Source organism: Gossypium arboreum, chromosome 2, assembly GCF_025698485.1.
Source record: "Gossypium arboreum isolate Shixiya-1 chromosome 2, ASM2569848v2, whole genome shotgun sequence".
Lineage (NCBI taxonomy): Eukaryota > Viridiplantae > Streptophyta > Magnoliopsida > Malvales > Malvaceae > Gossypium > Gossypium arboreum.
This window is the reverse complement of record NC_069071.1, coordinates 36,865,855-36,885,136: the sequence shown is the minus strand read 5'-3', so window position 1 is coordinate 36,885,136 and position 19,282 is coordinate 36,865,855.

Sequence of the window (19,282 nt, the reverse complement as noted above, 5' to 3'; positions counted from 1 at the left end):
CATACCCATATATTAGTTATGTAATTGAATATACCACATCATATATACACATATTTAAGGATTATTCATAACATACAAGTTACTAATTCACAAGGCCAAATACACATATCACATACACATATTTTCTTCATTCGCATCTTAAGATTTACAACAAATAACCAAGGTACTTACTTACGTTACCTCCAATAGGAAACACTTTAATTCATAACTGGAATATAGCTCGTTTTACACATTCAAACTCGATTTACCTTTTCCTGATGAACCATTCAGAATTGGATAGGACACTCAGATAATCACACAAATCGTACAATGCCAACGTCCTAGTTGCGGTCTTACATGTAGTCACATATCAATGCCACTGTCCCAAACAGGGTCTTACTCGTACACATATATTGGAACCACATATCGATGCCATGGTCTTAATCACACACATATATCGGAATCCTATGTCATGACATATGTATCCTAGCTATTGCTAAGGTTTATACAGGGCTTTCGGATGCCGTAACTCGATCAAAATGAATTTGGAAACATATTATTCAAGCTTATTCACATTCGGCCAATGCATATTTAAAATCACATATTTCATTTAAGCAAGTATAATTTGCACATAATTATAGTTAAGTATGTCTATTTGCTTATAAACTTACCTCGGACGATACAAAACGGAATAGGGCAGCTAGTCGACAACTTTCGTTTTCCCCCGATCCAAATCCGATTTCTTTGGTTCTTGATCTAAAAACATTCAAATTAAGCTTATTCAAACATATTTTCATTAAATTTAATCCAAAAACACATAAATGGTTAAATTACCATTTTACCTTGACATTTACACTTTTTACAATCTAGTCCCTATTGCACAAAACACAAAATATATAAAATTTCAATATACCCATGTTGGGCCAAATTTTACCCATACTCATATAAGTCCATATATTTCATTTATTTCATATTTTAGTCCCTCAAATTATTATTTTTGCAATTTAGTCCTAATTACTCAAAATCATCAAAAACTGTAATACAAAACATGTTAATCTAAAACATATATTTCATATTTCATCATCAAACAATAAAAATCACAATCTCTTAACAATGACATAACTAAAAATATCCACCAAAAACAAAAATTCAAGCATGGGTTTTGTAATACTTGAAGCAGCGATCTCAAAAACGTAGAAATTATCAAAAACTGAGCTAGTTTCGTACCTTGATTTTGCTTAGAATCAATCGAACCCTAGCTACCTTTCTTTTATTTTTTTATTTTTTTATTTCAGCAATGAGCAAAAGTATGAGCACTAGTGTTTGTTTTATTTTTATGATATGTTTTATATTATAAACATATTATCACATAATTTACCATTTTAACCTTATTTTAAATCATTCATATTTCACCTTCCTATGACCGAATGTGTCCATGCAAACATCCAAGGGTATAATTGCATTATAAGTGCCTCCATTAATAAAGACAATAACAATTAAGTACTTTCACATTTAACCACCAAATTTTTATTTTACGCGATTAAGTCATTTATTCAATCAGACACTCAAACGATAAAATTAAAACGCGAAATTTTCACAGATATAAATTCACACAAAATAAACACATAAAATAATTTTTAAATATTTTTCTGACATAGATTCCTGGTCTCGAAACCACCGTTTCGATTAGGGTCTAAATTGGGTTGTTACACGCGCGATGTATCCATTTTGAGGATGGCCTCAGGGATAGCGTAAGGGTTTTGGTAGCTACACATAGGGAGTGAGATTTTACTACTTTAGTGGATGAGGCAAAGATCACCGAGGATGTGAAGCGCACTGAGTGCTAGAACCGTGAGATGGAGAGAGGTAGGAACAAGAGGAATTCAAGCCCTCAAGTTTATTTCTGAGGCTTAAGAAAAAGGCCAGAGCTGATGGGTCGGTCAGAGTTGGGCCCCCTATTGCTATTTTTGGGCTGCAGCCCTATACTAATTGTGGAAGACGCCATCAGGGCGAGTGCTGGAAAAGGATTGGGGCATGTCTGAGGTTCGGATCGTTAGAGCTCCATACCAAAGACTGTCCACGAAGGCCAAATTAGGTGTGAGCTACAGGTTTGGGTACGGTACAACTATCGGGGAGTGTTCAGCGCCACTGAGAGGCCGTGGTCAGGCCAAAGGTAGAAATAGATTGGGCCGTGGTCAGAGGGCACCAGGTAGAGGTGCTAGTCATACTAAGGCGAGGCAGCCAGCTTTGGTTTATGCTGCACGTCACCGAGAGGATAGAGACACCCCAGATGTTATAACGGGTACGTTCTTTATCTATAATGTACCTTATACTGCACTGATAGATATAGGATCTACTGTAATAGCCCAAAATTAGGTTTAGTTGGAATAGAGGTTTCGGGACCACAAAATCTGAGATAGAAATAATTATTTTATGATTATTTTGAGGTCTATGATATGATTGCATGATTATGTGAAAATTTCGTGAAGAAATTCTATGCATAAAGTGCTTAATTTGAAGTTAGGGACTAAATTGAATAGGTTGCAAAACTTGCATTCTAGAGGTTTCTAGTATGAAATTGCTTTGAAATATTAATTAGGAGGTCTTAAATAGAAATTTGACCAATTTATAAGTTATGGACAAAAATTGGACATGGATGGAATTTTTGAAAGTTTAGTAAGGAAGGGCATTTTGGTCATTTGGTAATTAAAAGAAATAAAAAGGGAAAATAAAGCCAAAATTGACACATCTTTTTCATGAAGGCCGAAATTAGCATGGGGGAAGCCATGGCTAGGGTTTTCAAGCTTTCCAAGCTCAATAGTAAGTCCGTTCTAACCCCGTTTTTCAAGTTCTTTACGTTTTTGGAATTCCGGTAATTTGATTAAGCTTATTCTAGCAATAATTTAAGCTAGGGTTCATATTTGGAAAAATACCCATAGGTGAAATGTGTTTATTTTGACGTTTTATGATAGAATATGAGGTTTTAAATTATGTTAGACAACTTGTGCTACTCGGTTTTGAGTGAAAATGAGTAAAAGGGCTTAATCGGTAAAAATACCTAATAGTCATATTTGGAATTCTGGTAATTTGATTAAGCTTATTCTAGCAATAATTTAAGCTAGGGTTCATATTTGGAAAAATACCCATAGGTGAAATGTGTTTATTTTGATGTTTTATGATAGAATATGAGGTTTTAAATTATGTTAGACAACTTGTGCTACTCGGTTTTGAGTGAAAATGAGTAAAAGGGCTTAATCGGTAAAAATACCTAATAGTCATAAGTATATGTTAGAGTGAGAATTTGATGTTGCCATAGAAGGGAAAAGTGATCAGCATGTCATAAAACATAAGAATAAGTGATGAAATTTAATTCCCGAGCCTAGGGGAAAAAGTGTAAATATGCAAAAGTTTAGGGGCAAAATTGTAATTTTTCCAAAGTTTGAGTTAAGGACTGTTTTGAATAGTAAATTAATTAAATAAGTAAAATATGATGTTTTAGATCCCGGAAAATGAGATTTGAACCTAGAATGAGAGAAAAATCAAAAATTGGAAAAGTAGGTAAAATGGCCGTTTTAGTATCGAGGTAAGTTCATATATATAATAAGCATTAATTTATGCATGTTTCAATGTAAAATTGATATATTTACTATAATTACCGAGGTGTTGAAAGTATGTAAGTTGGTGTGATAATAATACAATAATAATCTGTAATTTATATTTGAAAGTTAAATTTAGTGAATTAATTGAATTATGTTAAATTAAATGTTTATGGTGCCCATTTATGAATTGATTTAAAATATGTCTATGGTACATGAAGTGCATTGAATTATCATACATAAATGTGATTTCTATGATTATGGATATTATGGGAAATTGTAAGTTCATATGATTTTTAATAAGGCAATGTGTAATTTAATGTTATTGCATTGATATTAAATGAGATGTAAGTTTATATGTAAGTAATACATCAATTTTACTTGTATTATGATATTTTATAATAATATTGGAAATATGCTTGTTGATAATTACTTGATTGGTGAAATTGTTGGAAAAGAGAGAATAAACGGTTGAACCTTCGGAAAGATTGGATGATACAGATGGTATGTAGCTAGGTCACATGTATGGTGCTGAGTGCAAATCATGTGTACAAGAGAGCTACAAGACATTATGATGTAGCTAGGTCGCATGGGTGATACTATGTGTACACCATGTAGACAAGAGAGCTACAGGATATATGTAGCTAGGTCGCATGCGTGGTTCCAGGTGAAGGACATCATGTAGACAAGAGAGCTACGAGATAAACTGGCTAGGTCACATGGGTGGTACTAAGTGTTCACCATGTGTACAAGAGAGCCGAACTATATGATGGGTGGAGCTATGTGCTGAAACCACCAAGTATCGAGGATTGATCCGAAATGTTCAACGGACGACTCTTTATGTATTGCTTTGTGAGTTTTGTGATGAATAAGTGCAGGAACTTGGTTATGTGAATGATGTGTACATTAAGTGAACGGGATGTGGTAAGGTTATAAACAAGTAAGTTATACGTGAGGATGATTTTATGGTGACCTTGTGATAATGGGCCTATACTTGTGATGTATGAAATGTGATGAAAATGATTTGTGATATGTATGTTAAAATGAGGTTAATACAAAGAAAGTGTGAAAGAGTGAATTAGCAATAAAACTGTTTTGGACAGTAGCAGTAACGTGATTTTGAAAAATCACCAAAAATAGTATAAAATGAATCAGAGACTGAATAAGATATCAATTTAAATCTTAATGAGTCTATTTTCATATAAACTAAACATAGCAAGCAAAGGAGTTCTATATTTTGAGATATTTATGTTTTTGTGAGACTGGTTCAGAATAATTACGTGATCCCCTATTCTGACTTTGGAAAATCACAAAAATTTGGAGAAAAATAATTAGAGGCTCAAACTTATATTTTTAAAATCCTTAATGAGTATATTTTCAATATAAATCAAAAATAACATTATCCGAGTTATGTACTGTGAGATAATTAATTTTTAGTGAAGAGAGGTCATAACTGTCAGAAAGTGAAACAAGGGAAAATTTAATGAATAAACTGTACTAATTGGCTAAACCAAAAATTATGAAAATTTTATGATGGAAAGATATGTGAGTCTAGTTTCAGGGGAAATTTACGGATCTTAATTTGGATCTTTGTAGCTCGAATTATAAATAAGTAAGTGACTATGACTCGCGTGGACAGTTTGATGTGAGCATTTATTAGTAAATTGTGAAATCGTACTTACAAGAATGCTATATACATTAAGGATGTGGAATAGAGAGGAGGAGGAGGAAAATAAATATATGTGGAATACATGGAAACTATGGTATATGAAATATTGATATAATGAAATAAACGATGTGTTTATAAGAAAACAGAAAGAGAATGATATGTATCATGACATGTATATATATATATATATATATATATATGACTAGTCTCAATGTAATGCTTGTTGGGTATGGAGTTGAATTGAAATGTTTCAGGCAAACATGTTATTCTGCGCATGTGAGTTGTGGTGTTTTATAAAGATATGATCTAGCTTTAAATATGAATGCTTGATGATTAAGCTGAAGATATTTGGTAAGATGATAATCTTAGTATAAATGTATAAGTGTGTAAGAGATTAAGGTTGACCAAAGCTTGGAAAATAGCCTAGGTATATTCTATACAGGCAGAGACACGACCATGTGTCTCAGTCGTGTATGGAACACGACTTTGGTACACGGGCGTGTGGAGCCTTAAAGCATGAAATTTCCATGATTTTTGTAAGTTCTCGGTTTAGTCTCAAACCCTTTTTAAAGTATGTTTTGGGCTCCGTAGACTCAAATAAGGGACTATGTGTAAGTGAATGAACGTTTTGAAAAATGAATGAAATTTTATGGCCCGTATTTTAGTTTAATGTTTGTATGTTTGTCCAGTAATGCCTCGTACCTTATCCCGGCCTCAGGTACGGGTAAGGGGTGTTACATTTAGTGATATCAGAGCAGGTTTAGTCGATTCTCGGACTAACTTAGCAAGTGTGAGAGTTTAGTTATACATGCCACAAATATGTGATATTATGATGTCACCCAGCACTAATAAGGACCATTTTGTTTAAAATGAATTATTCTCCAACCGAGCTACATCTGACCATTTGATAGTAATATTGAAGTATTTGAATAAAGTATAACTATGATGTGTTAAACTCGGAAAGGTATGAATAAGGATTCGTGATTTATGTATATGTGATAATATGTGAGATGAAAGTTTATATAGTGATATATTTATTCATATTTGTTTGGCCTTCATGTGCTGTTGCATGCTTGACTAAATTGATTAGTAAACGTGATGACTAAAGTTATTCAAAATTCATAGAATGTATGAGTGAGTGCACTTGTTTGAAATGAGATAATTGGAAATTTTATGTAAGACAGATATGAATAATAAATTGTTTGAAGTGGATAGTATGATTATAATGATATATGTGGATAATGAAAAAAAAATGTGTCATATAGATATATGTCAGAATCGAGTTAGAGACTGTATGACCTCACCCCCTTACCGATGAGGTGTATATAACGGAAATTCATGAGAATCATGTTGACTAAGTTCCTAAGTGTGGAACCAAAGACTTCAGTGATAAAATAATTATAGATAAGACCATAGACTGAGAATGGTTGACAAGTGAAAGACAGAGTTAGAGAAATATCAGAGTTGACTGAGTTATCTTGGGATTCAAATTGATGACAGAGTGTTTCTGAAAGTATCATCTTGAAAACAATTAGTTAGTAATGCTGGAAATTATGAGAAAGATACTAAACCTCACTCCGAAAAGATTTTCGAGGACGAAAATCTCTAAAGGGGGGGAGAGTTGTAATAGCCCAAAATTGGGTTTAGTTGGAACAGAGGTTTCGGGACCACAAAATCTGATATAGAAATAATTATTTTATGATTATTTTGAGGTCTATGATATGATTGCATGATTGTGTGAAAATTTCGGGAAGAAATTCTATGCATAAAGTGCTTAATTTGAAGTTAGGGACTAAATTGAATAAGTTGAAAAACTTGCATTCTAGACGTTTCTAGTATGAAATTGCTTTGAAATATTAATTAGGAGGTCTTAAATAGAAATTTGACCAATTTCTAAGTTATGGACAAAAATTGGACATGGATGGAATTTTTGAAAGTTTAGTAAGGAAGGGCATTTTGGTGATTTGGTAATTAAAAGAAATAAAGAGGGAAAATAAAGCCAAAATTGACTCATCTTTTTCATGGAGGCCGAAATTAGCATGGGGGAAGCCATGGCTAGGGTTTTCAAGCTTTCCAAGCTCAATAGTAAGTCCGTTCTAACCCCGTTTTTCAAGTTCTTTACGTTTTTGGAATTCCGGTAATTTGATTAAGCTTATTCTAGCAATAATTTAAGCTAGGGTTCATATTTGGAAAAATACCCATAGGTGAAATGTGTTTATTTTGATGTTTTATGATAGAATATGAGGTTTTAAATTATGTTAGACAACTTGTGCTACTCGGTTTTGAGTGAAAACGAGTAAAAGGGCTTAATCGGTAAAAATACCTAATAGTCATAAGTATATGTTAGAGTGAGAATTTGATGTTGCCATAGAAGGGAAAAGTGATCAGCATGTCATAAAACATAAGAATAAGGGATGAAATTTAATTCCCGAGCCTAGGGGAAAAAGTGTAAATATGCAAAAGTTTAGGGGCAAAATTGTAATTTTTCCAAAGTTTGAGTTAAGGACTATTTTGAATAGTACATTAATTAAATAAGTAAAATATGATGTTTTAGTGAAGAGAGGTCATAACTGTCAGAAAGTGAAACAGGGGAAAATTTAATGAATAAACTGTACTAATTGGCTAAACCAAAAATTATGAAAATTTTATGATGGAAAGATATGTGAGTCTAGTTTCAGGGGAAATTTACGGATCTTAATTTGGAGTTCTGTAGCTCTAATTATAAATAAGTAAGTGACTATGGCTCGTGTGGACAGTTTGATGTGAGCATTTATTAGTAAATTGTGAAATCGTACTTACAAGAATGCTATATACATTAAGGATGTGGAATGGAGAGGAGGAGGAGGAAAATAAATATATGTGGAATACATGGAAACTATGGTATATGAAATATTGATATAATGAAATAAACGATGTGTTTATAAGAAAACAGAAAGAGAATGATATGTATCATGACATGTATATATATATATATGACTAGTCTCAATGTAATGCTTGTTGGGTATGGAGTTGAATTGAAATGTTTCAGGCAAACATGTTATTCTGCGCATATGAGTTGTGGTGTTTTATAAAGATATGATCTAGCTTTAAATATGAATGCTTGATGATTAAGCTGAAGATATTTGGTAAGATGATAATCTTAGTATAAATGTATAAGAGTGTAAGAGATTAAGGTTGACCAAAGCTTGGAAAATAGCCTAGGTATATTCTATACAGGCAGAGACACGACCATGTGTCTCAATCGTGTATGGAACACAACTTTGGTACACGGGCGTGTGGAGCCTTAAAGCATGAAATTTCCAAGATTTTTGTAAGTTCTCAGTTTAGTCCCAAACCATTTTTAAAGTATGTTTTAGGCTCCGTAGACTCAAATAAGGGACTATGTGTAAGTGAATGAACGTTTTGAAAAATGAATGAAATTTAATGGCCCGTATTTTAGTTTAATGTTTGTATGTTTGTCCAGTAATGCCTCGTACCTTATCTCGGCCTTGGGTACGGGTAAGGGGTGTTACATCTACTCATTCCTATATAGCTTATAATGTGTCTGAGACTTTGGCTATCTTGGATGAGAGTACTGCAAGTGAGGTTACTATGTTGAGTCTATTGGGGCAGTCTGTAAGGGTAGATAAACTGTTCAGAGATGCACCTTTGGAGGTTTAATGAGTTATCTTTTTGGCGGATTTGATGGAACTTCATTTTGGAGAATTTAACTTAATTCTGGGAATGGACTTGCTGGTTAAGCATCGAGTGAGCTTGGATTATGCTACTAAATGGATGGTACTGAGAACTGCGGAGGATGACGAGGTAGTTGTAATTAGGGAATGTTAGAATTACTTGTCAAATGTGATTTCTACATTAAGGCCCGAGAATTTGGTTTATAAGGGTTGTGAGGCGTATCTAGCCTACATTGGTGTTTTAGATTTTGAGGTTTCTTCTGTTAAGGATATCAGAACAATTAAAGACTTTCTGGATGTTTTTCCTGATGAATTGCTTGGGTTACCTTCAAATCGTAAAGTTGAGTTTGGGATTGAGCTCTTATTTGGTACAGCTCTGGTGTCCATCGCCCTTTATAGAATGGCACCGAAGGAGCTTGTGGAGCTTAAGGCTCAGAACCAAAAGTTATTAGATCAAGGGTTCATCTGACCTAATGTGTCTCCATGGAGAGCATTGGTTTTGTTTGTGAAAAAGAAGGACGGATCCATGCGTATGTGCATCGATTATCGACAACTGAATAAGTTGACTGTTAAGAATAAATACCCCCTGCCCAGGATTGATGACATATTTGACCAGTTTCGAGGAGCTTCGATTTTCTCTAAGATTGATCTTTGATCGGGGTACCATCAATTGAGGGGTTATCATTGATTGCTGGACCTCTAACTAAGTTGTTGTGTAAGGGTGTGTGGTTTAACCAGATTGATGCACAGCAAGAGAGTTTTGAGAAGCTTAAGAAAGTTTTGACTGAGGCCCCTGTTTTGATACAGCTAGAGTTTGCGAAAGAGTTCACTGTTTATAACGATGCATCACACGTTGGGTTAGGATGTGTATTGATGCAAGAGGGTAAGGTAGTAACTTATGCATCTTGTCAGCTGAAGACTCATGAAGCAAATTATCCGACGTAGGACTTTGAATTGGCCGCAGTGGTATTCGCACTGAAAATTTGGAGGCATTACCTGTACGGTGAGAAGTGTATTATTTACATGAATTATAAGAGCCTCAAGTATCTCCTCACTCAGAAGGAGCTAAATCTTAGGCAGCGTAAATGGATTGAGCTGCTTAAAGACTATGACTGTACAATTGAATATCATCCTGGTAAGGCCAATGTGGTGGCCGACGCACTGAGTCATAGAGCTATGACTGATCTAAGGGCGATGTTTGCTCGCCTCAGCTTATTTAATGATGGTAGTTTGTTGGTCGAACTTTAGGTCAAACCGGTGTAGATTAACCATATTAAAGGTAGAAAGTTGGAGGATGAGTCATTGGGTCTGTAACACCCCTTACCCGTTACCGTCGCCGGAACAGGATACAAGGTATTACCAGAACATAACACATACCATTAAACATAACCGAGATATAAATATGTCATCCAATTTGATAGTGCATCGTATAATATATGTCTTGAACAATATTAGCCAACTTTAATGGCTTGTACAAAGTAGCTGGTCGAGTATCAGAACTAATATTTTAAACCTAGACAAATATGACACGTAACAAAATAATTAAGCCTACTATACATGCCATAATTCAAAACGTTTAGTTCAAATACCCTAAAGTATGATAGTGCGGGTAGATCTTCACGATCCTTAACTCCTGAGCAAGCCGAAGGACACTATAAGACAAAAGAGAGAAACAAAAGTAAGCTTATAGCTTAGTAAGTAAGTATGTAAAAACTAATTAAAGAATCTAACATGTTTACACAACAATTCAAGTATATCTACTTTAACTTCACTATTCATTCCACTTTGATTAAGCTGTCTCTGCTGCGTCATATTCACTAAATAAATCATAAATCGAGTTACAAAACTCGAAATTCAAATCCGTAAAATTTCCCTGAATCTAGACTCATAAAGATTTTTTCTATTTTTTTTCTATAATTTTTGGTTCATCCGATTAGTACAGTTTATTAGTTAAAGTTTCCCCTGTTACACAGCTCGACTGATCTGACCTCTGTTCACTACGAATTGAATTTCTGTCAGTACACAATTCAAACAACCCTGAAGTCTATTTCATTTAAAACTAGTCTCAATAAGGAATTTAGGCATGTAAATTATATTTCTTAATTTTCTTTATACAATTTTTAATGATTTTTCAAAGTTGGAACAGGGGATCACGTATTCATCCTGAGCAAGTCACATACAATTGTAAATATCTCAAAATATAGAATTCCTTTGCTTGCTCTGTTTCTTTTATATGAAAGTAGACTCATTAAAATTTAATTTCACATCTCATTCAACCTCTAATTATATTCCTCCTATTTTTTGTGATTTTTCAAAATCACGTCACTGCTACCATCTAAAAATAGTTTTAATGCTAATTTCACTCTTTCACACATTCTTTATGCTAACCTCATTTTATCTTATATATGTATATACCACAAATCATTTTCACCACATTTCATTCACCATAAGTGTAGGTCCAAACCACAATATCACCACAAAACCATCCTGTTGAACAATTCGGATCAATCCTCGATATTTAATGGTTTCAAAGACACGCCCCACCATCATACTTCGCTTAGTTCGGCTCTCTTGTACACATGGTGAACACTTAGTACCACTCATGCGACCTAACCGATTTGTCTCGTAGCTCTCTTGTCTACATGGTTTCCTTCACTTGGAATCACGCATGCGACCTAGCTACATTTATCTTTCACGTAGCTCTCTTGTCTACATGGTGTCCTTCACTTGGAATCACGCATGCACCTAGCTACATTTATCTTTCACGTAGCTCTCTTGTCTACATGGGATACATCTCGTATCACACATGTGACCTAGCTACTACAAGGTGTCTCGTAGCTTTCTTGTACACATGATGTGCACTCAAGATCATACATGTGACCTAGCTACGCCCTCTATTTCATTCGATCTCTCCAATGTTCAACCGGATCTCTCTCTATATTTATTTCCATTCTTCCAATAGTCGATTTATATTTTAACATCAGCTAGTATATTTATATAATAGGCTGAAATATAAGAATGTACATGAAATTATTGTAATATTTACATACAAACTTACCTTGGTGCAAAATGTGGAAATTTTGCAATTTAGTCCAACACTTTTTCCTTCCCTGCTCGAGATCAATTCGCGTCTTTCTTGATCTATAATAACACATTTAGCTCATTTAATACTCATACTATTTATTTCAATCCAAAAATCACATCATGGAAAAATTACATTTTTGCCCCCTAACTTTTACAAAATTACAATTTTGCCCCTAGGCTCAGGAATTTAATTTCAGCCCTTATTCTTATATTTTATGATATGCTGAACATTTTTCTCTTCTACAACAACATCAAATTCTCACTCTATCATATAGTTATGAACAATAGGTATTTTTACCGATTATGCCGTTTTACTCGTTTTCACTTAAAACCGAGTAGCACAAGTTATTTAACATAATTTAAAACCTCATATTCTATCATAAAACATCAAAATACACAAATTTCACCTATGGGTATTTTTCCAAATATGAACCCTAGGTTAAATTATTACTAGCATAAGCTTAATCGAGCTTCCGGGATTCCAAAAACGTAAAAAACATTAAAAACGGGGCTTGGAATCACTTACTATGGAGCTTGAAAATTGAATAAACCCTAGCTCTGGAGAGAGGGAGAATTCGGCAGCAACTAAGGAGGATGATGATCAATTTTGTGTTATTTTTCCCATTTTATTTCATTTAATATCCAAATGACCAAAATGCCCCTCCTTACTAAACTTTCAAAAATTCCTTCCATGTCCTAATTTTGTCCATGAACTTAAAATTGGTCAAATTTCTATTTAAGACCTCCTAATTAATATTTCAAAACAATTTCATACTAAAAACTTCCGGGATGCAAATTTTGCAACTTATTCGATTTAGTCCCTACTTTCAATTTAAGCACTTTAGGCATAGAATTTCATCACGAAATTTTCACACAATCATGCAATCATATCATAAACCCCAAAATAATTATAAAACAATTATTTCTATCTCGGATTTGTGGTCACGAAACCACTATTCCGATTAGGCCCTAATTCGGGTTGTCACAGGGTCTTCGATTCCGACAAATTAAAAGTGGTAACATCTCATATTTCAGACTGAATAGCAATGGGGTACTCTGTTTCTGTGGGAGAATCTGTGTACAGAGAGATATTGATTTGAGGTAGTCTATACTGCTAGAAATGCATAGTGGTCCTTATGCTATGCATCCTGGTGGGAATAATATGTACCGAGATCTTCGTGAGTTATATTGGTGGCCGGGTCTTAAGCGTGAAGTTACCAGCTTTGTGAGTAAGTGTCTGACTTGCCAGCAGGTTAAGGTTGAACATCAATTACCCTCAGGGTTGCTTCAGCCAGTTAAAATTATGTTTTGGAAGTGGGAGAAAGTAACTATGGACTTCATTAGTGGGCTGGCCTTAACGCCTACTAAGAAGGATTCAGTATGTGTCATCGTGGATCGATTAACCAAATCTGCCCATTTCATACCGGTTCATACTAATTAGTTCTTACAGAAGCTGGCTAAACTGTATGTGTCTGAGATAGTGATACTGCATGGGATACTGGTTTCCAAAATATCTGATAGAGATCCTCGCTTCACGTCTCGATTTTGGAAGAAGTTGCATGAAGCTCTAGGTACAAGGTTGGACTTCAGTACTGTGTTCCATCCTCAGACAGATGGTCAGTCAGAAAGGGTGATTCAGATATTGGAGAACATGTTGAAGAGTTGTGTGATTGATTTTCGATGTAGTTGGTTGGATTACTGGCCGCTAGCTGAGTTTGCTTATAACAATAGCTATCAATCTAGCATTTGGATGGCACCTTACAAGGCATTATATGGTCGTAGGTTTCGTACTCCTTTGTGTTGGACTGAGTTGGGCGAGCAGCGTGTTTTGGGCCCTAAATTGGTTTTTGATATCGAGGTTAAAGTTAGACTAATTTGGGATCGACTGAAGGTGGCATCAGATAGAAAGAAGTCGTATACCGATCTGAAATGTAAGGAGATTGAGTATTCTATGGGCGATTTTGTTTTCCTCAAGGTCTCACCATGGAAAAAGGTATTGAAACTTGGATGGAAGGGCAAGTTGAGCCCTAGGTTTATTTGGCCTTACCGCATACTGAAACATGTGAGGCCGATTGCGCATTAGTTAGAGATGCCTCCAGAGTTGGACTTGATTCACGATGTGTTTCACATCTTTATGCTGAGGAACTACCGTTCTAATCCCACGCATGTTATTTCAGTTGAGGAGGTTAAGGTTAAACCAAATCTGACTTTTAAGGAAGAACCAATTCAGATATTAGAACGTGATGTGAAGGTTCTAAGGAAGAAGTCTATCCCATTGGTGAAGGTTCTTTGGCGTAATCACAGTTCTAAAGAGGCCACATGGGAACTTGAGAAGGCGATGCGACAACAATACCCTCATCTATTCTGATTAGGTAAATTTTGAGGCCAAAATTTTCTTTTAGGGGGTAGAGTTGTGACACCCTAAAAATTCTAAGTATTTATTTTCATATGTTGTAGTATACAATTGCATATCTGCTTCAGTGGTTAAGTGTCCTGGGAAGTGTCTGAAAAGACTTAGGTTCAAGCTTTGGCTTATGCAAAAATTTTGTTTTAAATGGGTAAACCCTTGGCTGTAGACAGTAGGCCTTTAAATAAAAGTGGGTTTTTTATGTCAGAAAGGGCCTGTTGGTCTAAGGGATAACTGGCGTGTCATTTTTATTGAGGATCTTAAGTTTGAGTCCTACTTTGCATAGGGGAGTGTTTTGTTTTGCTGCATTTGTCGTCTGGGTAATAAAGATTGACTGAAACACTGTTGAGTTGATTGGAGTTTTGAATTTGGTGGTTGAGGAGATCATGTTGGAGGGATTTTAGGATATGGGATTTGGAAGGGTGGAAGAGTTGGTGTCGAATTGGTATTCTGACCACTCAGAATTCGGCCTTGGTAGGATTACTCTCCATTTTAGCTACTGTGAGCATTTTGGGTTCTTTTCTTTTCTTTGGAGGCCAAATGTGCTTGGGAATTTTGGTAGTATCTTGTTTCAGGTTTTCATTTCGCACTTTTCCCCTTTTCTCCTTGGCCTAATGCTCTCCTTTCTCCTCTCACATTTCTTTCAGGTCTAACAACTCCCCTCTTTTACAGCTTTTTTTTGGGTCGATACCCTTCTCTACACCCTTTTCTTTCCATCTCGATTCTTTCCCCTTTTCACCTTGTTACCTTGGCCGAGTACTTCATCCCTCTCTCTCAATTGATTTTTTGTTGGCCGAATATTGCTAGATAAGCCTCTGCCTTATTTCCTTTTCCCCTTTTGGCTTTTCACTTTGCTGAGCACCATCTTTTTACTTTTTCTCTTCTTGCCGATTACCCCTATGTTTACATTTCAGATCAATCCTCAATCTCGGCTCTTTGTACACTACATCACTGATCTACAATCTGCTCTGTTGTTGTTGGTAAGTGGTTTAGAGTTTGTTGTAAAGAACCATAGGTTACCATATGAAAGATGGTGTTGGGCGGTAACTATGGTGCAGTTGAGATTGTATTATACTTCAAGTATGGGATTAATAAAAGGTTGTGACTTTTATGTAGGTGGTGATCGAGGTTGATTGGCACTTCTCCTAAGAACCAAGGGTGCGATTACGATTGATTTTTGGTAAGGAGATTTTGATTGATTTGGAACTCCGTTAGATCCCATTTGAAACATGAGTTAAGTAACTCATTAGATGCCATTTTGATTTAGCTCAAGTATAAGAGTATTTGGTGCACGGATTACCTTCAAATCGCATCAGATGTGTAAACACTGCCCTAATTCTAAATCGGCAAAAATCGGAGTAAGTGACCGATGATACTACACGAGTGCACGCTCGAACGTGTGGTAGTTCATATGCCTAAGCATAGTTGTATGACCGTTGAGGCCGGCCATGAGCAATATTATTGGCCAAGGCCGTATTGGGTCACTTGGAGCCGAACTGGGCTGTGTGGGCCCCACAGGCATGTAGGCCCCTCACGGTAAACCACACGGACATGTGGAGAATATTGGGCCAGGCAGTGTTATCCCCACGACTAAGGCCATTTCTAGGCTATGTGGGCAACATGTGGGGCCGCAATATGGGTCATAGGCCCATTTTCACTGTTTGATTGTTAAGGTTGCACAGGTCACCCGAGACGACTTTGGACCTACTGTTGGGTCGGTAAGTGAACTCGAACCCCTAATTGATAAATTAACTATTATGCCCTTATGTATTAAAATGACTGATATGCCCCTATGAGATGTATGATCATATTTGAGCATGTCACTTTGCATATATTGAATACACATATGATATTATGACACGACATGATATGCTGCATGGGGATGGGTTTTATTATGATTAGAGGAAGTGTACTTACTGGCAGTTGTGCTGCAAATACTATTTAGTGCCGCAACCGGTACTACTTGGAGTGTAGGGATGGGTGGTTGATTTTATCCCCACATGGAGTGTAGGGTTGGACAGAGATGGAGTGTAGAGGCTGGTTGGGTAGGATATATTAATTGCATATATGTACTGCAATGTCACTGAGATGGGCTCAGGCCCACACTGATACTGATACTGTAACGGGCTAAGGCCCTAACTGAAACTGAACAGTTACTAAATTGGGCTTAGGCCCAGACTGTATATGCTCACTGTTTGGTGTTGATATGAGATTACACACTGAGTTTCCATAACTCACCAATCTATTTATCTGTATAGGTAATCCCCAGGCTTAGGCGGGTCAGTGTTACGAGGGACTCAAAGGTGGCCACACAACCACACGAACTTTCTCATTGGGTTTTAAATTATAAGTAGTTTTATTTTGGGTATCTTTTTTGTAATTTTGGGCTTTGTTTTTTTTTTTTTGTAATAAGGCCTCTTTAAATTTTTAATATTTATTTTAGGGTTTTAATTATTTTGATTTATACTACTAGCAGTAGGATGCAGTTTTTCAAAAAGATAAATGTTTTTCAGAACACAACGTTTACGCAACATTTTTTAAAGCTTCCGCAAGTAATAGTGTTTTAAAATTTATAACAATTTAATATGATTAACTTTTGCCAAACAACTTAAATTTTGGAAATGAACGAGGTATCCTAAAATCTTCGTTAAGATCACAAAGAGGTAAAATAAAGAATGGGGTTTTCAACAATAATATACTTCACAAAAAACACTTCAATGTGGCATCGCCAGATTCAGCCATAACGTCCGGGCCGGGTTTGGGGGTGTTACATTGGGGAAAATGGAAGACAAAGTACTACGTGCAATATATTATGCGAGTAGAGCCCTGACGGATGCTCGGCTTAACTATACCACCACGAAAAAGGAGTTATTGGCTATGGTGTTCGCATTCGATAAATTTTGCTCTTACCGAGTTGGTACAAAGGTCATAGTCTACACGGATCACTCTATTATTAGGTATTTGGTGAGCAAGAAAGATGCCAAGCCAAGATTGATTAGGTGGATACTCTTGTTGTAGGAGTTTGACTTGCAAATTAGAGATTGAAAGGGGACCAATAATCAAGTGGTTGATCACTTGTTAGGGTTAGAATCTTGAAATGAAGATGACAATGGAAAACTTATTAAAGAAGACTTTCCAGATGAGTAGCTATTAGTTGCCATGGCATTTGCTTGGTATGCCGATATATCAAAATTTTTGTAAGTGGTGTGATGCCAGCTGATCTTAACAGCTAAAAAAGACGAAAATTCATTCATGATGCCAAGCATTATTATTGGGAGGAACCCTTCCTTTTCAAACATTGTGCTAATAAGATAATTACGAATAGTGGCCCTGTTGATGAAATACATAGCATTCTACAGCATTGCCATTCAGCTCTTTACGGAGAACACTTTGGAGGAATGAGAAATGCTGCCAAAGTACTTCAATCAGGATTTTATCGACCGAGTTTGTTTAAGGATGCTCATGAATTTTATCTGTTGTGTGACCATTGTCAGAGGATAGGAAACCTATCTAGGAGACACAGAATGTCGCTACAAAATATTCTAGAGATTAAGTTTTTTGATGTTTGGGGAATAGACTTTATGGGTCCATTTCCACCGTTAGTAGGCAACCTATACATACTATTGGTAGTGGACTATGTCTATAAGTGGGTCGAAGCTCTTACGCTTCCTACTAATGATGCAAATAAAAGGTTATTAGAGCTTAATGAAATGGAATAATTCAGTGCATAAGCGTATGAAAATGCTAAACTATACAAGAAGAAGACCAAGCATTGGCATGATAATAGAATTCTGCCAAGGTAATTTGAACTAGGGCAACAGGTGTTGTTATTCAACTCTAGGCTCAAATTATTACCTAGTAAATTAAAATCTCGCTGGTTTGGTCCCTTTGAAGTAGCTTAAGTATACCCGCATGGAGCTTTTAGTATCAAAGACCTAAAACTGGGTGTCATATTTAAAGTTAATGGACAATGCTTGAAGCACTACTTGGGTGCTCCTGTGGACCATGAAAAGCAATCCATTGACCTCTGAGATGTTCGAGTTAGCATTTTTGTTTTTATTTTTCCTTTCTTTAATTGTTTTACTTTCATTTCATTTTATTATCTATTATCATTAATTATTTAATGTTGTTTCATTTCTGTTTTTATATTTGATTAATGAGCAATTTTTCTAGATTTAAGGAGATAGAATAAGAGTGGGGTTATCAGTTGGGATACTAAGAGGACTTTGCTGCAACGTCTCAAGAAGAAATTATATCGAAACAAACTAGATGAATGAATGTCGAGGTACGAGGTAACATGGGTTGATCGAATAAAAAAGTCCAAGGGAGAGATTTTTTTATAGCTGGGCCCATCCTGTTACTTGGGTAACCCTAGGGGGAAAAGCCAAAACTTTTATTTTAAGGCTAGGTCACCTAACATTTCCCCCCTAAAAAAATCCCCATAGTTTTCCATCCTCCACGCCACAAAGATTACTCTACATGTTTAATTTTCCTAAACTGTACTTACCTCTTTTCAACTGCTCACATGTCTTACGTTTCCCACAAAATTTTCATCCTTACCGTTTCTTTCTCTTCAACTTCTCCTACATTTCCTTTGACCATATTTTATGATATTTGTTTCTATCATCCTTCAATGGTACGAGTAAAGATTGCTTCGAAGGCTGCTGAATTGTCGCGGCCTATAATAGCTCGTTTTTTAATGGTGTCGAAAACAGTGGTTTCAAGGCTACCAAATCTGATGAGTAAGTACATAAATATTATTATTTAACATTTACGAGTCAAATATGGTTTTAAAAAGGTTTTTGATTTGATAATTTATGTTATATAAGTTATTTATTAAGTTCAAGTGCTATGACCCTAAGGTCAAGTGGTT